The sequence below is a fragment of the Rattus norvegicus genome, chromosome 1 (assembly GCF_036323735.1).
Source record: "Rattus norvegicus strain BN/NHsdMcwi chromosome 1, GRCr8, whole genome shotgun sequence".
Lineage (NCBI taxonomy): Eukaryota > Metazoa > Chordata > Mammalia > Rodentia > Muridae > Rattus > Rattus norvegicus.
The window spans coordinates 182,340,076-182,357,601 of record NC_086019.1 but is presented as its reverse complement, the minus strand read 5'-3'; the positions used below and the strand labels follow the sequence as shown (position 1 = coordinate 182,357,601).

The following is a 17,526-nucleotide window of genomic DNA, read 5'->3' as shown; positions in this document are numbered from 1 at the left end:
TTTTTTTTTTCAGAGCTGGGGACCGAACCCAGGGCCTTGCGCTTGCTAGGCAAGCGCTCTACCACTGAGCTAAATCCCCAACCCGAGAATTTCATCTTCTTTATAGAAAAATAACTTTTCTTTTTTGCATTTAATGTGGATGCTAATAACAGTCATTAGAGGCTTCCAAATCTTCTTGTGAATTACAAAAAAAAAAAGGACACTGTTTTTTCTCTTATTTGTAAATGCTATTCAGACCTGGAAGACCACAGGAAATAGAATTTGTTCGGTCTGACGATCATTAACAACATGGAAATCCCATGCTCCTTCTGATGAGGTATTTTGCAGAAACAGCCCTTTCTGGTGATTAGCACTCCGGCAGCTGGCTTGGTCTCTGACTGCAAATGACCTCTGCAATAAGACAGCCTCATCACTTCATTCTGGGAAATCATGGCATAAACATCCAGCAGGTGATTCACTGGACTTTGATGGCATTTATACCTTGACATTGGTGGAGGACTTTTCCTGATAGCCTATCTCCCACCACTAGTACATGTGCATCCAGGGAGAAGGCTCAGGAGGACTTTGGGTGTTCTGAGCTATCACTTCCCACTGTTCCTTTGAGACAGAGGATTTTACTGAAGCTGGTGCTGGGTTGGTGGCCAGGGATTCTGTCTTTGCCCCCGGTAGTGCTGTAGATATACGAGCCCACAACTGTGCTTGGCTTTCACGTGGATGCTGGGCTCTTTATGCTTGCACAGTGCTCTTATCCACTGAGCCATCTCTCTTTCTTTTCTCTCTCCCTCCCCCTTCCTTCTGTTTCTGTTTTTTCTCTGATTTTGGAAACAAATTCTTGCTCTGGAGTTTTAAAGTTGAAATCATTCTGTTTCTGTCTCCCACAGGCTGGAACCACAGGCGTGTACTTCGTGCTAGGCTCAAATCCTCCCCTTGGTATTCATCCCCACTGAGCACATCTCCTTCCTCCCGTTCAGACAGAATCTTGTTTGGTGAGGGTAATGCCCACATGGACAAATAAAGATGAAACTGTATATGGAGGGCTTGCCCCTGTGGCTACACTAGACCATCCATGCTCTCATTTCAGCAACCAAGCCTTCAAACCTTCTGGAGAGGTCTGGCTGGCCCAGCTTATAATGACGATATTGAGGTCAAACAGGTTGTGTAATTTGCTCAAGGTTGCAAGGCCAAATAGAAGCAGGGTGGGATGTGACCCCAGGGCCTCTGCCCGAAGACCTTAAACTTTGGTTGCTACCATTAACAGCATCATCAATGACAGCAGAGGTAGAAGATCAAAAGATCAAGGTGACAATATATCATATATTCTTGTCAGCTCTGATAGACGTGTGAGCTCATAGCATCTTATCCATTCCACAGATCAGAACATCAAGGCCAGGAGGGAGCAGTAATTTAGCAAAACACAGCTAGGAGCAGAAAAGGCCAAATTTTAACTAGGTAGGAGGCAGCTGAAGCACATGCGGTCCTAACCGGACATCTGGACTTCCAGATGAGCATTCTATTGGCTAACGTATGTTCAGTGTGTGCGTTTTCTGCATCCATACATAGGAATAAGCCACAGGGCAGCCCAGTGTGATGCTTCTCCCCTGACACATTCCCAGGCATCCCCTTTAGTTCAGTCATCTCCTTCCCTGTCCCTAACTCAGCCTCCCTCTGTCCTGTAGAAACATCTCAATAATTTCGCTCTGTACTCCGTGATCAGAGGTGGGGTTTTCCAGGAAGAAAGCTCTACCGCAGAGATGCTAAACCCCAGCCGGCACTGCCTCTGGGAAGGAGAGTGCTTCGGCAGACATAAAGAAAAGGAAGCGGTCACTTCCTTTTTAAAAATAACTCGCTAAGTCTCATCTCTTTCGGCCCCTGAACCAGGTCCCTGTGCACAGAACATGCCTGCCTAGCCCTCTTCTTTATTCTGTTTGGGCAGGCGGCCACGCAGCTGGTGACAGGGGCAAGAGGAACTGTTGACCCAGCTTGGGAAACTGTGACAAATGCCCCCTCATTGTCACCTGTCCCCTCCCTGCCAATGAAAAGCCAAGTCTTACCTTTTGCACTGATCTGCTTGTTTTCCAGCGTCTGGGCTGAGTGCTGTGGTTTACCAAGGCCCTCACTGGGGCTCCAACTCCTCTTTTCTTCCTGAGCCTGAGCTCCTCCTCCGATGTCCTCTTGGCATCAAGACAATAGAGAGAGCAAAGTCCTTTTCTGCTCAGTATTTTATTTCTAAGACACCATAAGGAAGTAAGTTGGGCCTTTCCCTCAGAGAGGGTCACAGAGGTGTGGGAAGAGACGGACTGAACCACGGTCCCTTGGAACATGGTAGACCTTGGTCTCACAGAGGCTCCCAGCTCTGGACAGTGTGTTCTGTAGCCAGCTCCCCTGAGGCAGCATCTGAAGGCAGCTGTAGCTCATAATTATGATCACAGGTGGCCTGTGCCTTGCAGGCAGTGTGGACGTGGCTGACATTTCAAGGCAGGCAGTTCAAAATTCGAATCCTGACTCTTGTTCGTCATCTTCGCCTAGTCTCAGTTTTACCCTCCTCATCTGAGAAATGGGAACAAAATCCTCTACCTCCTCAGTGGAGGCAATACTGGAGATAAATGGGACTTCTGTGGCTCTGGTCCTTTCTAGTCACCCAAGACTCATCCTTCCAGAGAGAAACCACAGCCGAGTGGACACTCTGCCTTCACTCAGTGCTGCCTCTAAGGAGGAAACATTCCAAAGGAAGGAAAGAGATGGAGGCAGTGGCACAAGTCTGAATTCCTGGCTCTTGAGAGGCTGAGGCAGGAGAATGTCAAGAATGGAGTCAGCCCAGAAAACATAGTGAGAAAGACCCTGTCTCATAAACAAGGAAGGAGAGATGGAGATGTGGGGGGGGGGGAGGGAGGGAGGGAGGGAGGGAGGAAGGGGAGGGAAAGAGCTTATACTTCCTGTTCCTAGTTTGCAATATTGACACCCACATTAAAATGCTAAGTCGGCTGGCGGAGGACAAGCAAGCAAGCACAGAGCCCTGGGGTCCAGCCCATGGCAGATAAACCAGACAGTAGGCTCCCGTGAGGCCTGTGACTCCAGGAGGTAGAGGCAAGAGACTCTGGAGTTTGAGGTCATCCTCAGTTACACATGAGTCTAAAGCCAGACTATGATACAAGAGTCCCTGTCTCAAAACAGAAAGTAAAAACACAATTAACTAATGTAATTAAAAATAAATTTATGGGGCCGGAGAGATGGCTCAGTGGTTAGGACCAATTGTTATTTATTGCAGACAGTGGGAGTTGGGTTCCCACACTTACTTGGTAAGCAGATGTGGCCCCCAGGTTCTCCCAGGACCTCTCCGTCCCTACCTGGCATACCCTGCCTCCAACCCTGAACTTACCAGCCCAGGGCTGGGCTGCCCTTCCTGCAGAGGCTCTTCCTTCCCTATATAATTCGAACATTCTGGTCCTTCCTCTCCCTGCACCTCACCCTCACTCTCCTTCAACCCCCCCTCCTTTTCTCTCTTTCTGCTCCAGAGCTTTTTCTCTCTTCCCCCCTCGCCCCCTGTCCCCATGGCAACTTCCTCGGCCTTGGTCCCTGGGGGCCAGCTTCCCAATAAACCTGACTTTAATATACTCTAATCTGGCTTCAGTTGGCTCATTTCACCTGCGGCAGAGAAATAACCTATCAACGCCCACTTCAGGTAACTGTAACTTGGCTCCCGGGGGTCGAACACTCTCCAGGGGCCCTGCACTAATGTGTGCAAACCACACACGTACTCAGAAAAAAAATTGGGGGTGCACCACCCTTTTAATCCCAGCACTCAAGAGGCAGAGGCAGGCAGAGCTGTATGAGTTTTAGTCCAGTCTGGTCTACATAGCAAGGGCAGGTTAACTAGGGCTGCAAAGCGATACTCAGAAAAAAAAAAAAAATCTTAAGAGCACGTAAGTAAAATTTAAATTTTAAATGGAAAATGGTGGATTTCCCTAAAAGAGAGATGGGATTTTTCTTCCTCACAAAGTGAGGGAGGGCCTTAAAATGAGAGGATGTAGAAGGTGGTCCCCAAGAAGATGGCTTGGTTTGCTTCAAGAATTGTTCCCTTGTAGAGATAAGTCCCCAGCTGCCAGGATCTGTGGAATGCAGGGGTTGCAGAGAGGGCAGGGAGGAACCAAAAGGCAAAAAGTCCTTTCTCGGTTGTCAGGTTTCTTGATTTCTACCATATTAGAGTTTGGACATTTTGTCATCGTAAGGTGCTTAGCAGTATCGTCCCAGGCCTCTCCCATTTCACACAAGAGAACCTCAAGTCAAGCCCACCCGCAAGCCCCACCCAACTTCTCCCTTCTGGAAACCATCCCAAGTAGCCATGACTCTGCCCTAGACACTGTGTGATGATTCTTGTCTTGTCTGCAGGTGCCCCAGACCTGACCACGGTAAGTGATCTCTGTGGAAGACAGGCAGGGAGAGAGATGTTTCTCACTGTTGGTTTAGACTCTTTCGGGGTTTTGGACTCTGTAGCTATGGAACTTTCTTAAGAAAGGAAATTGATCTTGAAGACATTTTCATGCAAGCTGCAGTTTGGACAATCCTACCCGGTTTTTTGTTACCACACAAGGCCAGCGCTGCTGTTGGGGTGCAGAGACTGTTGGGTTCTTAGCTGCTAAATCCCCTCGGCCCCGCCCCGACTCCGACCCCGCTTTCTCCTAATCCACCTGCGGAGCTCCCAGCTTTCAAGTCACAGCTGCTATCCCTCGTGCAGGGCAACCGTCTCACCCGGGCGCAGCGCCTCTCACACTCACAGCTGGAGACGAGGACTTGGAACTGTGCGCGGGCGGCGTCTGGTCCTGGTATCCAGGGACCAGCCACAGTATCCTTAGCATCTAGCAGGTTCCTGCGGATGGTGGCTCTGGACAACTGCTCAACCCGGTGTACACACACTACTGTCTCCTATGAAAACTCCACCCCTCCGCTCGGCAGATGCCACACGCCACGGAGTCCCCAGGGGATGCAGAAAGCACCGCTTGCCAGCCACACTTCGGGATCCTAAAGAAATGCAAAGAGGAGATTAGAATCACCAGAGGACACAGAATCAGAAACCAAGTGGGCCGAGCACCCTGCCACTCACCACTAGAATGACACTGTAACCAGCTAGGCAGTCCAACAAAAAACACTATGGAAAGTCCTCCAATACTGAGATAATAGAAGTGTGTCGTCATCTGAGATATGCGCCCCCCCCCACACTCCCAGGAACCTCCAAAAATGCTCTTCCCAGCACTGTTTTAACAGAAGCAACTCCAGTGTCCACCCATAGCAAACAAAGAAAAGTGACTGGGAGGGGGAGCTGGGAGTGTGGGGAGTGGGGACAAGGGGTTGGGATGGAGGGCCAACCTGTCATCCCAGATCTCTGTTTCACCACAACTTAGTGAAATCCTGCCTTTCAATAGAAAGGAAAACGTTGTCCAGACAGGTGGCTCCGGCCTGTAATTTCTGCATTTAGGAGACTGAGGCAGGAGGATTGCTGGAAGTTTAAAGCAGCCAGAGCTACAGAGTGAGAATTTCATAAAAACAAAACAGAGTAATGTTCTTTTTAAAATTATTATTACATTTTATTTATTGGGGGAACATGGGAGCATGTATGGGGATCCAAGAACAACATGTAGGGGTCCGTTCTCTTTTTCCATCAGGAGGGTCTTGAGATAGACCTCAAGCTATCAGGCTTGGCAGCAAGCACCTTCACCTGCTGAGCTCTCTCACAGGCCCCATGGTGTTAGCTTTTCAAGACAGAGTCTGGAGTAGCGGGGCTAGCCTTGGACTCCAGGTGTACCAGGGCTGCAAGCACGCTCCACACCCAGCCTGTCTTTAACAAGAGATCCTGACAGTGGGTGAGATGAGTCTGGTACAGCAGCTTGAATACTCTGAGCTGGACCCACACAGGGAACAAGCGCAGACAAGCTTTGGGGTGCTGAGGGGTGGCGTGGGATGGTGTTTTACAGAGAAAGACACTCTGGAGACCAGCTGCATCTTCTCCATTGAACTGCGTAAGGAGGATAGGTTGATTGTCATTTCTTTTTCATTACGGTTAAGAAGTGCACCGCGATTTCAGGGGTGCAGTCCTTGCCCACCACACACATGGGGCTCTGGGGGCTGCCTCGGCACCACGCAGCTGTCATTCTGACTGATGCAGGGGGTACACGGTGCTTCAGGCAGAGCAGGGTTCTTCCTTAAGGAAGCGCTGTGTCAGCCAACAGACTCTGTTGCCTGGTTATCTCAGGGGATATCAACACCTGGTTCTGAGACCAAGAAGATCACAACGATCTGGTTACAGACATAGCTCTTTAACAGACACGCGTGGGACTGCAAGATCGCTCAGTTGGAAAAAGGTTTTTGAACTCACGCTTGCCTGATTTTTACCCGCAGGGTATAAAGGAGGAATTCTCTACTTACCGCCAATAGTTCTCTTACTTACACACACACACACACACACACACACACACACACACACACACAGAGTGATAAGTTTTAAAATGTAAGTACATTTGTGTTCATCGAATAATTTTTTAAACTCCCACATGGCAAGGCATGGTGGCTCATGCCTTTAATCCCAGCACTGAGGTGGGGGCAGGTGGACTTTTGTGAGTTTGAAGTTAGCTTGTTCTACCAAAAGAGTTCCAGGCCAGTTGGGACCACATAGCATGACACTTTCTAAAACAAACAAACAAACAAAAACACCAGAATAAATGCTCCACCCAAGGCTCTGCCCACATATCCTTAGCTAGCCTGAAGAAGACCATAAAGTAAAAGCACTCTTAGAAAGGTGGTGATTCTGGGTCACGAAAAAAATTTGACTTGGTGTTTTTTTTTTTTTTTTTTCAAGAGGAGAAGCTGCTGCTGCATAGCAGCCAGAGATCAGACTCCCCAGAGAACCAACAGAACCCTGGCCACCTTCAGGGACACTCATTATAGCCAAGATTCGGTTTTAGTCTGCCTTCTCCTGGGAGGATGCTGTTTACCTCTGCAGCCTCGCTTACCGTCAATACAAACTCTGCAAAGTTCCCCAGGAGGCCTGAACGACTCCCATCCCTGCTCTCTGGTTCCCTCTTGTGGCCACTTGCCTCTAGTATAAGGCAGAAACGGGAGGCTTCATCAAGGAAAGGAGTTAACCTAGACTAGGGAAAGAGCTAGCCCAGTCTATGAAAGGGATTCACTGGTCAAAGAAGCTCAGACTAGGTGCCCACCTGGCAACTTGATATCATGCACTACCTCATGTGACAACTCCATGAGGTGGCTTTGTGAATACAGAAACTGAACTTTGTGCAGGGGCACACAAGTGAGGCTGGGGCAGGGGGACAGATTGCCTGAGCTTTGGGCTCCCGGTCCAGCCTAGAAAACATACAGCCTAGAAAACATAGTCATAACGTGTCTTAAGTTTAAACACATGCAAATTTAGAAACAGAGAGGTAGATTCAGACAGGGACAAATGGAACTTGCTTAACATTGCCTGCCCATCAGTAAACTACAGAGCCAGTGCTATGATCTGGGTCTGCTTGACCTCAGGGCCACGTGACCTACATTGACTCTGTGCCACGCTGTGGACTGGAAGGTAATCTGACTGGCTGACGTGACTGGGTCCATCAGAGAATCATAAGGATCCCACACGGAGACTCCAAGACGAACCTCACAAGGCACTGAAAGCAGCAGACAGCCCCCATTTATTTCATGTTAGTAAAGCATGCCTTTCCTTAATGAAGGCAAGTGTCTCTAAATCAGAGGAGCTCAGTGAGTAAGAGCGCTTGCTGCAATCCCGGGGACACGAGTTCGAATCCCCAGCATTAAACCAGGCGTGTTTGCACTCATGTAACCCCATTCTGGGGTGAGGGTTGTGGGGCATGGAGTAGAGAAAGGAAAACACTCGGGGCTTACTGACTGACCGCCGAGTTCCAGGTTTATTGAGAGACGTTGGTCTTCCTTCCGTCCATGTGAAGCAGAGTCTGGTGTTCACAGCTGCACCCCCTAGCTGGCCTGGGAGCTTCCCAGCTCCTTCTGGCCCTCTTCTCACAGTAGGAGCTGAGATTACAGATGTGTGCGACTGAGCCCAGGTTTACTTGGGTGCTGAGGATCCAACCTCAGACACTCAAGCTTGTGCGGCAAGTACGTCCCCCACTGAGCCATCCCCCAAATGCCCTACGGCAGCTCTTTAATACTCTCAAGTTCTGGGTGCTAGGAAACTCCAAGGTCAAGGTCCCAGCTGGAAGCAAGGGCCTTCCTGGTCACAGTGACAGCAAGCACCAGCAGATAAAAGCAGAGGAGGTGGGCTGTGAACCCCCAAGTTCCGTGTTACTCACCTTCAGTTTGTCCCCGCCTCCTCCCTTTCTTCTGCCAATCCCGACTCGAATTGTTTTCTTTCTCCACCCGCCAGGGTTGGGGGCGGAACTCAGGACCTCCAGTTTACAATGCAAGAGCTTTACCGAGCTTCCCACTTCACTCCTGCTCTTGCTCATGCCCCTGCCCCCACCCTGGCTCTTGATATTTTTGGAGGACCCTGGCAATTTGCTTCACGGGAATGTTCAAGCTGTATTTGTTACCCTTCTCTGAACAGATGTCGCTTCCCAGCTAGAGACTGTGAGAACCATATATTTTTTTCTTCTATAAACCACCCAGTGTGGGGGTCGGGGGTAGGTCTTAGTTACAGCAACTTGTGGTAGAATAGGGCTGGAGGGGGAGATTAGCATATGAAAGAAGCCAGTTGGCTGAAGGCCTGGAAACTCTTCCCCCACCAGGGCTACAAGGAACAAACCAAGCACACCCTAGGCGCTCTCCTCAGAGCATAGGCCATATACACTCACCACTCACCAGGTGGGGTCCATTAGCACCTCTACTTTCTTCCTCAGCTTTCCTGCCCACTTTCACACCGGTCCATTCTTTGTTCTGGGATACAGGAACCTAGAAAGCTCAGCGGGTGCTCTCTGGACTCATCTCTATGTAACACTGATCTCAGGTGCCCTGCCTCTGCCTCTTGGGTAAGTAGATCCCTGAGCTGAGCAGAGGTGACTAAGATTCTTTGTGTAGCCTAACTGTCAGGCTCCTGATCACCTCCTAAGCCAGCCTGGATACTTCTCTGTGAACTCTAGTGAGGCCAGAGAGGTTTGCACAGTCATTCAGCAAGAGGAGCCCTAATGCCTGGTGCTCCTCACTGAGTAGGACCTCCTTCCTAGATGGTATCTGTTACCTGATGGTTAGTCTCCACGGCCGCCCTGATTGGAGTTCGAATCACCACAGGATTAATTGGAGAAGTCCCATCTTGTTGTGTGTGTGTGTGACAAATTGCCCACAGTTAGATACTACAGGTTCTGACCTGATATCTTGATGAATTCCCAACTAGATGGCACCCCTGGGAGGAAGCAGGTGGTGGAAACAGTACGCTCTACCCTCACCTCTTTCTCTATACCATCCCTCTCTCTGTTTCTCGGCTGCCATGATAGAAGTTGCACCAATGCCTCTGAAACCTCGAGGTAAACTAAGTCCTCCCTCCTCCAGTCTGCTCGGAGCAACTTAAGAACTAATATAGCCCTGATATTTTCTCGTAGTAATTTCCTATCAGCAACCCCCAGCCTGCTTCTTGGCTATAGCTTCCAGATACCCAGGTCACGTTAGGATCAAACCCACTCCTCTCCCTGTCTGCAAAATCCAGGTCCAGCTTGTTGGGGTAGAAATCTCGGCTCGCGTCCAGACAAACCACACCAAGCCAACAAGGTTCCACATGGACAGGTTTAATGAGAGAAGAAGAGCAGAAGAGGAGAGGAGTAAAGTCCAGCTATGGTAGAGGGAAGTCGGGGGTGGGATGGGGAGAGAAGGGACATGAAGAAGGCAAGAGCAAGAGAATGAGGAGGGGGCAAGCAGCCCCTTTATAGTGAGTCAGGCATGCCTGGCTGTTACCAGGTAACTGTGGGGTAGAGCTTAGACAGAATGCTAACATCCACCCTTTTTGATTTAATTAAAAAAGAAAAATTAGAGGTGATGGTGGAGCAGGAATACAGCTAATGCTTTTTTTAAACAGAGGAACAGATGCCATTACAAGGCTCACTGGTACAGGAGGAGAGTCAAGTATGGTCATGCAGACCCATGGTATCTGAACCCTGGAGGCTGAAGCAGGAGCGGGTTAAGTCTAAAGCCTGCCTGGGTTACTTAGCAAGCTCTTATCTAAAGGGGGAAAGGGGAAAAAATAGATCAGAAAGCAGGAGCACAGAAAACAGGAGCACAGAGAGGCTTAGTAACAAGCCTTGGATCACACAGCTAGTGAGTGAAGAACCATCTGCTGATCTGAGGCTGTCTGGGTTCTCTCTCTCTCTCTCTCTCTCTCTCTCTCTCTCTCTCTCTCTCTCTCTCTGAAGGCTTTACATGAGAAAGTTGGAATGATGACCAGAACTGCATAGTCCTCCCAAACGGAGCCCCTGGAGCTGGACAGACACACAGACACACAGACCTCATAATAAATGCCCAGGAGGGCAGCTGCTGGGTGTGTTGGTGTCCTGCTGTCTGCAACAGCAGCCAAGGGAAGCTTTCCCTTCCTCCACGCACAGACCTGTGCTCTGGGCAGTGGCTTATGGGCTGTGAGCAGCCTCAGAGAAACTTTGGCTCTCATCAGGATTCAGCTCCTGCCTGGGAGATTTCAACAAAGTCCTCCCTAGAGACAGAGAGTAGTCAGCAATCAGAGCGGGACAGTGTAGCAGGGCTGATGATAATGGGCAGAGGCGGGAGTCATCACCTCCTTTGGTAGGAGGGAAATGTTTTCCAGATGGACAGAAGTACATCTCTGGGGGACCTAGGGAAGTGAGGAGGCCAGAGTGTGTGGGAGAAGAGGGACATTCCTTCTGTTTGTCATGAGGAATCATGGTAGGTACCCCATAGCAAAAGGCCGACTACCACGAGAAAGGTATGCCAATTTATTTAACCAAGTTCCATCTATATGGAAGATTCCAGAGTGAAGACACAAAGACTCAGTGTGCGGGAGTGCTCTCTTAGGCTCAAGTACTACAGAGAAAGTGACAGAGGCATAGAAACCCCAGCAGGGAGCACTCACCCAGCACCAGGCACCAGGCCTCATTTGGGTATGAGTTCCTGCCAACAGACCAACCAGAAGGCAGCAAAGCCCATCTGTTGAGATTCAGAGAGTGGCAGGGGAGGGCGGTGCACACCTGTAACCTACCACTTGGGAGGCTGAGGCAGGGGAATCAAGCTTGAGGCAGGGATGGGCTGCATCGTGAGATCCTGTCTCAAAAGAAAAAAGGAGCCGAGTATAGCTCTGTTAGTCATTTACCCAGCGTGAGTGAAGCCCACATGAATGAAGCCCAGGGTTTGATCCCCAGCACCCGTAAACCCACATGGTAGTGCTTGCCTGTAATCCCAGCTCTTAGGAGCAGAGACAGATAGGTTAGAAGTTCAAGGTCATCCTAGTCTACATAGTGGATTTGATGGGATGGATACCTGGGATACACGAGACTGTGACTCCTTCCCTCCCCACTTCTCAAAAACAAAACAAAACAAAACAAACACACCAGTAAAATGAATGAATGAATAATACCACAGAGCAATCTCTGAGAGAAAAAGACTCTCCTTCTCCATCCATTAATTCCCACAAGCCTAGTGAACTTCTTGGTGAACCGGCATGACCACAGACCATCCCTGCCATGGGCTTGTGTTCTGTTGCACTGAGGTAAGATGACAGCCACTAATGCCACAATACCAGCTGTTGTTTATTTTGCTAGAGAATGGTAAATGCCACAAGGGAAGGAGGCATAGAGAAGAGGGTCAAAGGTCAAGGGGTGGAGAATGCAGATGGGCCTGCCAGGGAAAAGGCCAGGGGTGTTGTTTTTCTTATTGCTGTGGTCAAAACGTATAGCAATGAAGGAGGAAAGAGTTACTTGGGCTCATGGTTTCAGAGGGATTTCAGCCCGCCAGGGTAGGGAAGGCATGGTAGACTGATGATAGTGGTAGGAGGGAGTAGCTCTGTCACATGGTGATTGTATTAGGGTTTTACTGCTGTGAACAGACACCATGACCAAGGCAACTCTTATAAAGGACAACATTTAATTGGGACTGCCTCACAGGTTCAGAGATTCAGACGTTTGTCATCAAGGCAGTAGCATGGCAGTGTCCAGGCAGTCACAGTGTAAGAGGAGCTGAGAGTTCTACATCTTTATCAGGAGTCAGGTAGGAGAAGACTGCCAGGCAGCTAGGATGAGGGTCTTAAAGCCCACAACCACAGTGACACACCTCCTAATAGTGCCATTCCCTGGGCCAACCTTATTCAAACCACCACAGTGGTGGACAAGATGCAGAGACCTTGGACCCTGAACCAGTCCTAGGTTAAAACTTAAGACCCACCCCTAGTGGCCTATGATCATCAGCCAGGCCATCACATCACTTCCAAGTGATGACTAAGCTGTATAAACGCTTCCCCTCCTCCTTCAATTAGCCTTCTACCGTGGGTGTACTCTAACACAGACAGCAGGGACAGAAGTGCATCCAGCTGGAGCCCCAGTGAGAGTAGGTTCTTACTCCCCAGGTCCTCTCTCTACGAGGGAAGTTCCACAGACCTGATCTTGAGGGTCACTTTTGGGTCATCAGACAGCTGCTCTGATGAAGGTGGTAATGGCCACTGTGCTTGGAGGACAGTGTTCTGTAAGTGTCCTCAGGACTTTCAGGGAAACCCCACCAATGATGCATCTACAGCTACACTGATACAGATGTGGACTGATACAGGCAGTGAAGACCAAGACACCACTGGAGACTAAATCCTAAGTGTTCTTCTTAAAATGTATGTGGTGTTATGTTCCTGGAAAATTCAGTATCTGTCAAAAGGAAGCAGAAGCGGCAGACAGTTGTTCCTGTGACGCAGGCTCTTGATCCAGTTCTTAAACATTTATTATGTAGGGTTGGAGAGATGGCTGAGAGCTAGTGTGCTTAATGTACATTAAATAGAATATTATGTCTACTTGTTTTTTTTTAAAGATTTAGTTATTTTTTATGTATGTGAGTACACTGTCGCTGTCTTCAGACACACCAGAAGAGGGCGTCAGATCCCATTACAGATGGTTGTGAGCCACCATGTGGTTGCCGGAAATTGAACTCATGACCTCTGGAAGAGCAGTCAGTGCTCTTAACTGCTGAGCCATCTCTCCAGCCCCTTATGTATACTTGTATATGTGAGGCTGGGTAGGGATGTGTACATGGAACCTCTGCAGTGGCCAGAGGTGTCCAATCCCCTGGAGCTGGACTCCCTGGGAGCTGGCTGCCATAAGTATGGAGAACAGACAGTTGCACTCTATAAGAACAGTATGTGTTTTTAATCGCTGAGCCCTCTCTCCAGCCCCACTCATTGTTATTTATGTGCACTCTATGTCTCTGTGTGCATATATGAGTCTGTATGGACTTTTGGAGAACAGAACGGGATGTTGGATCCTGTGTTGCTGGAGCAACAGGCGACTGTGAGCTGCCTTACAGGGGAGCTCATAGTCAGACTTGAGTCTCTCGGGGGAAGAACAGTATGCTGTTAACACCAGAACCATTGCTCCAGCCATCGGTTCAGGTTTTTGTTACCAAGTTCCCAGGAGGCCGGACGGCTGTTGTGAGAGATAGGATGACTCTAGCTTGGTGCTGGGGAGCAACCCTAGCTTCTACCCTTCCGAGCTCACCAAGGCTCTCAAACTACCCTAGGGCAGGTGCCACCTCAGTCTGGCATCATGGCCCCAACCCATGTGTTACACGAAGATGAAAACCAAGGCCCCCTGAGGGAGGTGACTTAACTTACACCACACAACCTGTTTAGGTCATCTATTATTGTTAAGTGCATCAATGACAAAGATTTTTAATAAATGTACGTGTTTGGTGCCTTCCATTTCTCTATTGATAGTCTAGTCAAAGGAAACAGAGTTAAACTATGCGTGTCTGTGTGTCTGATAAGAGGTTTCAAAATGACAGCTTCCAGCTGGGCCCATTATCCTAGCACTGGGGAGGGGCATTATAAGTTTGAAGCCAGTCTGGGAAATAGAGTAAGACCTTGGCTGTACAATGTTCATGTAATCACAGTCTTAAGAGTAGAGACAGGAGGATCCCTGGGACTCCTGACCAGCTGACTCTCATGTCACTGAAAGACACTGTCTTGAAAGGTTCACAGAAGGCCAGTAGTATCCTCAAATCACAAAGTGCTAGCCAGGATTTTGCAGCTATCCAGGCAGGGGGGTCTTGCCTCCCAGGCAGGGTGGGGGCTTGCCTCCCAGACAAGGGGGTCTTGCCTCCCTATAAAGAGTAGTTCTGAGAGCTTGGTAGTGCACTAGAGAAGAAAGAGTCTGGAAGATGGACACACAGCAGGTCCTGATGATAGGCATCAAGTAGCCCCTCAACCCCTAAACTTTGAAATTGCTGGGCCCTAGTAAGTGTGACCCTGATTGTATCATAGTGTAGTGGTTTGAATGGGAATGGCTCCCACAGGCTCATATGACTGAATACTTGGTCACCAGTAGGGGGCTGAAGAGGTATGGCCCTGTTGGAGGAGGTGTGTTACTGAGAGCAGACGTTAAGGTTTCAAAAGACATATGCCATTTGGAATGAGTTTTCTCCCCCTCCTGCCTGTACACGGAAACGTGAGCTCTTGAGCACTGCTGCCCGCTGTCTGCTACCTCTGCTCTGCCATCCTGGACACTAAACCTTTCCAACCATAAGCCCAAGATAAACTCTTTCTTCTATAAGTTGCTTTGGTTGTGGCATTTTATCACAGCATTAGAAAAGTAATGCAAGGCAAAAAGCTCCGGAGGTGTGAGGCCAAAAGGTGACCTTTGGTCTCCTCGTGTTGTACATGTGCTCCTGCACAAACACGAAACACTGCACACACAGGTGGTGGTGGTGGTGGTGGTGATGGTGGTGGTGGTTGTGGTGGTGGTGGTTGTGGTGGTGATGGTGGTGGTGGTGATGGTGGTGGTGGTGATGGTGGTGGTGGTGATGGTGGTGGTGGTTGTGGTGGTGGTTGTGGTGGTGGTGGTTGTGGTGGTGGTGGTGGTGGTGGTTGTGGTGGTGGTGGTTGTGGTGGTGGTGGTTGTGGTGGTGATGGTGGTGGTGGTGGTGGTTGTGGTGGTGGTGGTGATGGTGGTGGTGGTTGTGGTGGTGGTGGTTGTGGTGGTGATGGTGGTGGTGGTGGTGATGGTGGTGGTGGTTGTGGTGGTGGTGGTGATGGTGATGGTGGTTGTGGTGGTTGTGGTGGTGATGGTGATGGTGGTGGTGGTGATGATGGTGGTGGTTATGGTGGTGATGGTGATGGTGACAGTGATAGCACTCATTGTGATTCCTCTCTCCTTCCCTTTTCTCTCCCCTCTTTGTTTTAGACACAGGGTCTCATTATGCAAGCTGGTCTCAAATGACCACACCTAGCTCAGTAATTTCTATTTCTTTATTACAAATACAGTTTTCTGGAAGAGTTGACAGTGAAGGTGGTCTTGGTGGCACACACCCTTGACAGTATAATGAATTCGTGGCCAGCCTGGACTACGGAGACCTCAACAAACAATAACAATAACAACACTTCAAGGGTCTGGTGAAATGGCCGAACAGTTAACAGCATTGGCTGTCTTCCTGAGACCCTGGTTTTGGTTCCCAGCCCCCACATGGACGTTCCCAACTGTCTGCAACTCCGTTTCCAGGGGACCTGACGCCCTCTTCTGGCCTCCGCGGGCATCAAGCACACACATGGTGCACAGACACAAACATCCATATTCATAAATTAAAATTTGCTGGAAATAATGAGAAGGAAAAGCAGAAGTAGGCTGGACAATGAAGGAAAAGCGTCGGAAACATTTCTGATTGGGGAGAAACAGAGAAACAGCCCTGGAGATGGACTGCAACTCACACAGGAAGGAACTGTGCTTGCTGGAACCCTCCTCACTGCAACTGGGTCATATTCTTTATATTCCTATTCAGTTTTCTTATTTATTTGTTTTGAGTCAGGCTTTGCTATGTACCCCAGGCTGGACTTGAACTCATAATAGTCCTGCCTCTGTCTCTAGAGCTCTGGAGTTCCAAACCGGAGTCACCACGGCTGTCAAAATTTAAAATCAATGTTAATATCCTGTATTAATCATTCAGTAGGACAGAGAAACTACAAAGACAGAAACGGTCAACAGCCAGAGGTCAACAGGCACTATCTGACAAGGGGGAGAGAGGGCACAGTGTAAGAAAATGCAGAGGGTGAAGGGCACAGGGAGGGACACTGTGCTGGATGACCTTCAGACAGACGTGGTGATCCTGCTTGGCTGCCTTCACTGCCACCGCTAAATGTCTCCAGTGCCAGCTGGCGTCTGAGCCTTTTAGTAATTCTCAAAATAGCAGTCTTGCTCTGCCTCGTTGCCACCTGCCCTTCTCTGCACCTCCTCCCCTCCATTTCTCCTTTCTTTGTTGAGGTTTGTATGTTGTCCAGGCTGACCTTCAATTCTTGGGCTAAGACCATATTCCCACCTCAGCCTCCTGAGGTGGGACAGCAACTCCACCCATCAAGTCCCATTTCTTTTCTCCTCCTCTTCCTCCTCCTCCTCCTCTTCTTCCTCCTCTTCCTCCTCCTTCCTGAGGGGTTATGACTATGTAGCCCTGGCTGGCCTGAAACTTTCTATGTAAATCAGACTGGCTCACATTTACAGATCTATCGGTCTCCCAAGCCTTTTTTTTTTTTTTTAACTTTTTATTTATGTGCATGTGTGTTTGCACGAACATATGCCATGTTCACGCAGGGGCCTGTGGAGATCAGAAGAGAGACCCCGGAGCTGGAGCTCAAGGTGGTTGTGGGCACTGGGGATTGAACCTCAATCCTCTGGAAGGGCAGGAAGTGCTCTTAATCAATGAACCATCTCTAAAGCCCCACTTTCTTCTTTAAAAGAATATTTTCCAAATTTCATTTATTTGCATTTCTTTTTCCCCTGCAGGGGACATCTGTGGGAGTCTGTCTTCTCCGTCTACCGTGTGGATTCTAAAGCTAGAACTCAGGCTGGCAGGCTTGATGGCAAACACCTTTACCTGTGATTCATCTTACTGACCCAATTCATTGTTTTAGCCATACATGAATATGTATGGGGTGTTGGTGAAATGAGAACATTTCTAGAAAGAACATATGTAGCAAATCCTCCCCCCACCTGCCCTTCCCTCAGGTAACCATGCAAGTGGATCAGTTTGACTGCACCCTCTAGACAGCTATCTACACATACATTGGTATATAGTGTACGGTACATTCCGACTGTCTTAGTTAAGTGTGGACACACACACACACACACACACACACACACACACACACACGAATCCAATGGCAATGTTCCACACTTTCTGTTCCACACTTGCTACCAAATGACAATTTACAATAGTGGGGCTTGTAATGCAAGCACTTGGGAGGTGGAAGCAAGCGATTAGGAGCTCAAGGCTAACCTGGGTCTCACAGTACCAGAAGAGAGGGAGGGAGGGGAGGAGAAAGGGGAGGGGAAGGGGTAAAAGGGAGGAGAGTGAACAGTGGGAGAGTAGGAAAGA

The 17,526-nt window shown here is 49.1% G+C and overlaps 1 protein-coding gene and 1 long non-coding RNA gene across 3 annotated transcripts in view; one reads left to right on the top strand and one right to left on the bottom strand.

Annotated features, from left to right (window-relative positions):
- The window catches only part of Tmc5 (transmembrane channel-like 5), an 84,578-nt gene extending 76,078 nt beyond the window's left edge, over nucleotides 1–8,500 (bottom strand). Inside the window, exons 1-2 of one of the 2 annotated variants that reach the window (XM_039085213.2) lie at nucleotides 8,316–8,500; nucleotides 4,773–5,016 (exon numbers count right to left, since the gene is read on the bottom strand). The gene's annotated coding sequence lies outside the window, so the exon portion shown is untranslated. 2 annotated transcript variants of the gene reach the window in all.
- Nucleotides 8,463–17,440, top strand: LOC120099917 (uncharacterized). The gene is made up of 3 exons (XR_005499406.2): nucleotides 8,463–8,592; nucleotides 8,910–8,990; nucleotides 15,428–17,440. It is a non-coding gene; the product is annotated as an uncharacterized LOC120099917 (long non-coding RNA).
- The last annotated feature ends 86 nt before the right edge of the window (nucleotides 17,441–17,526 follow it).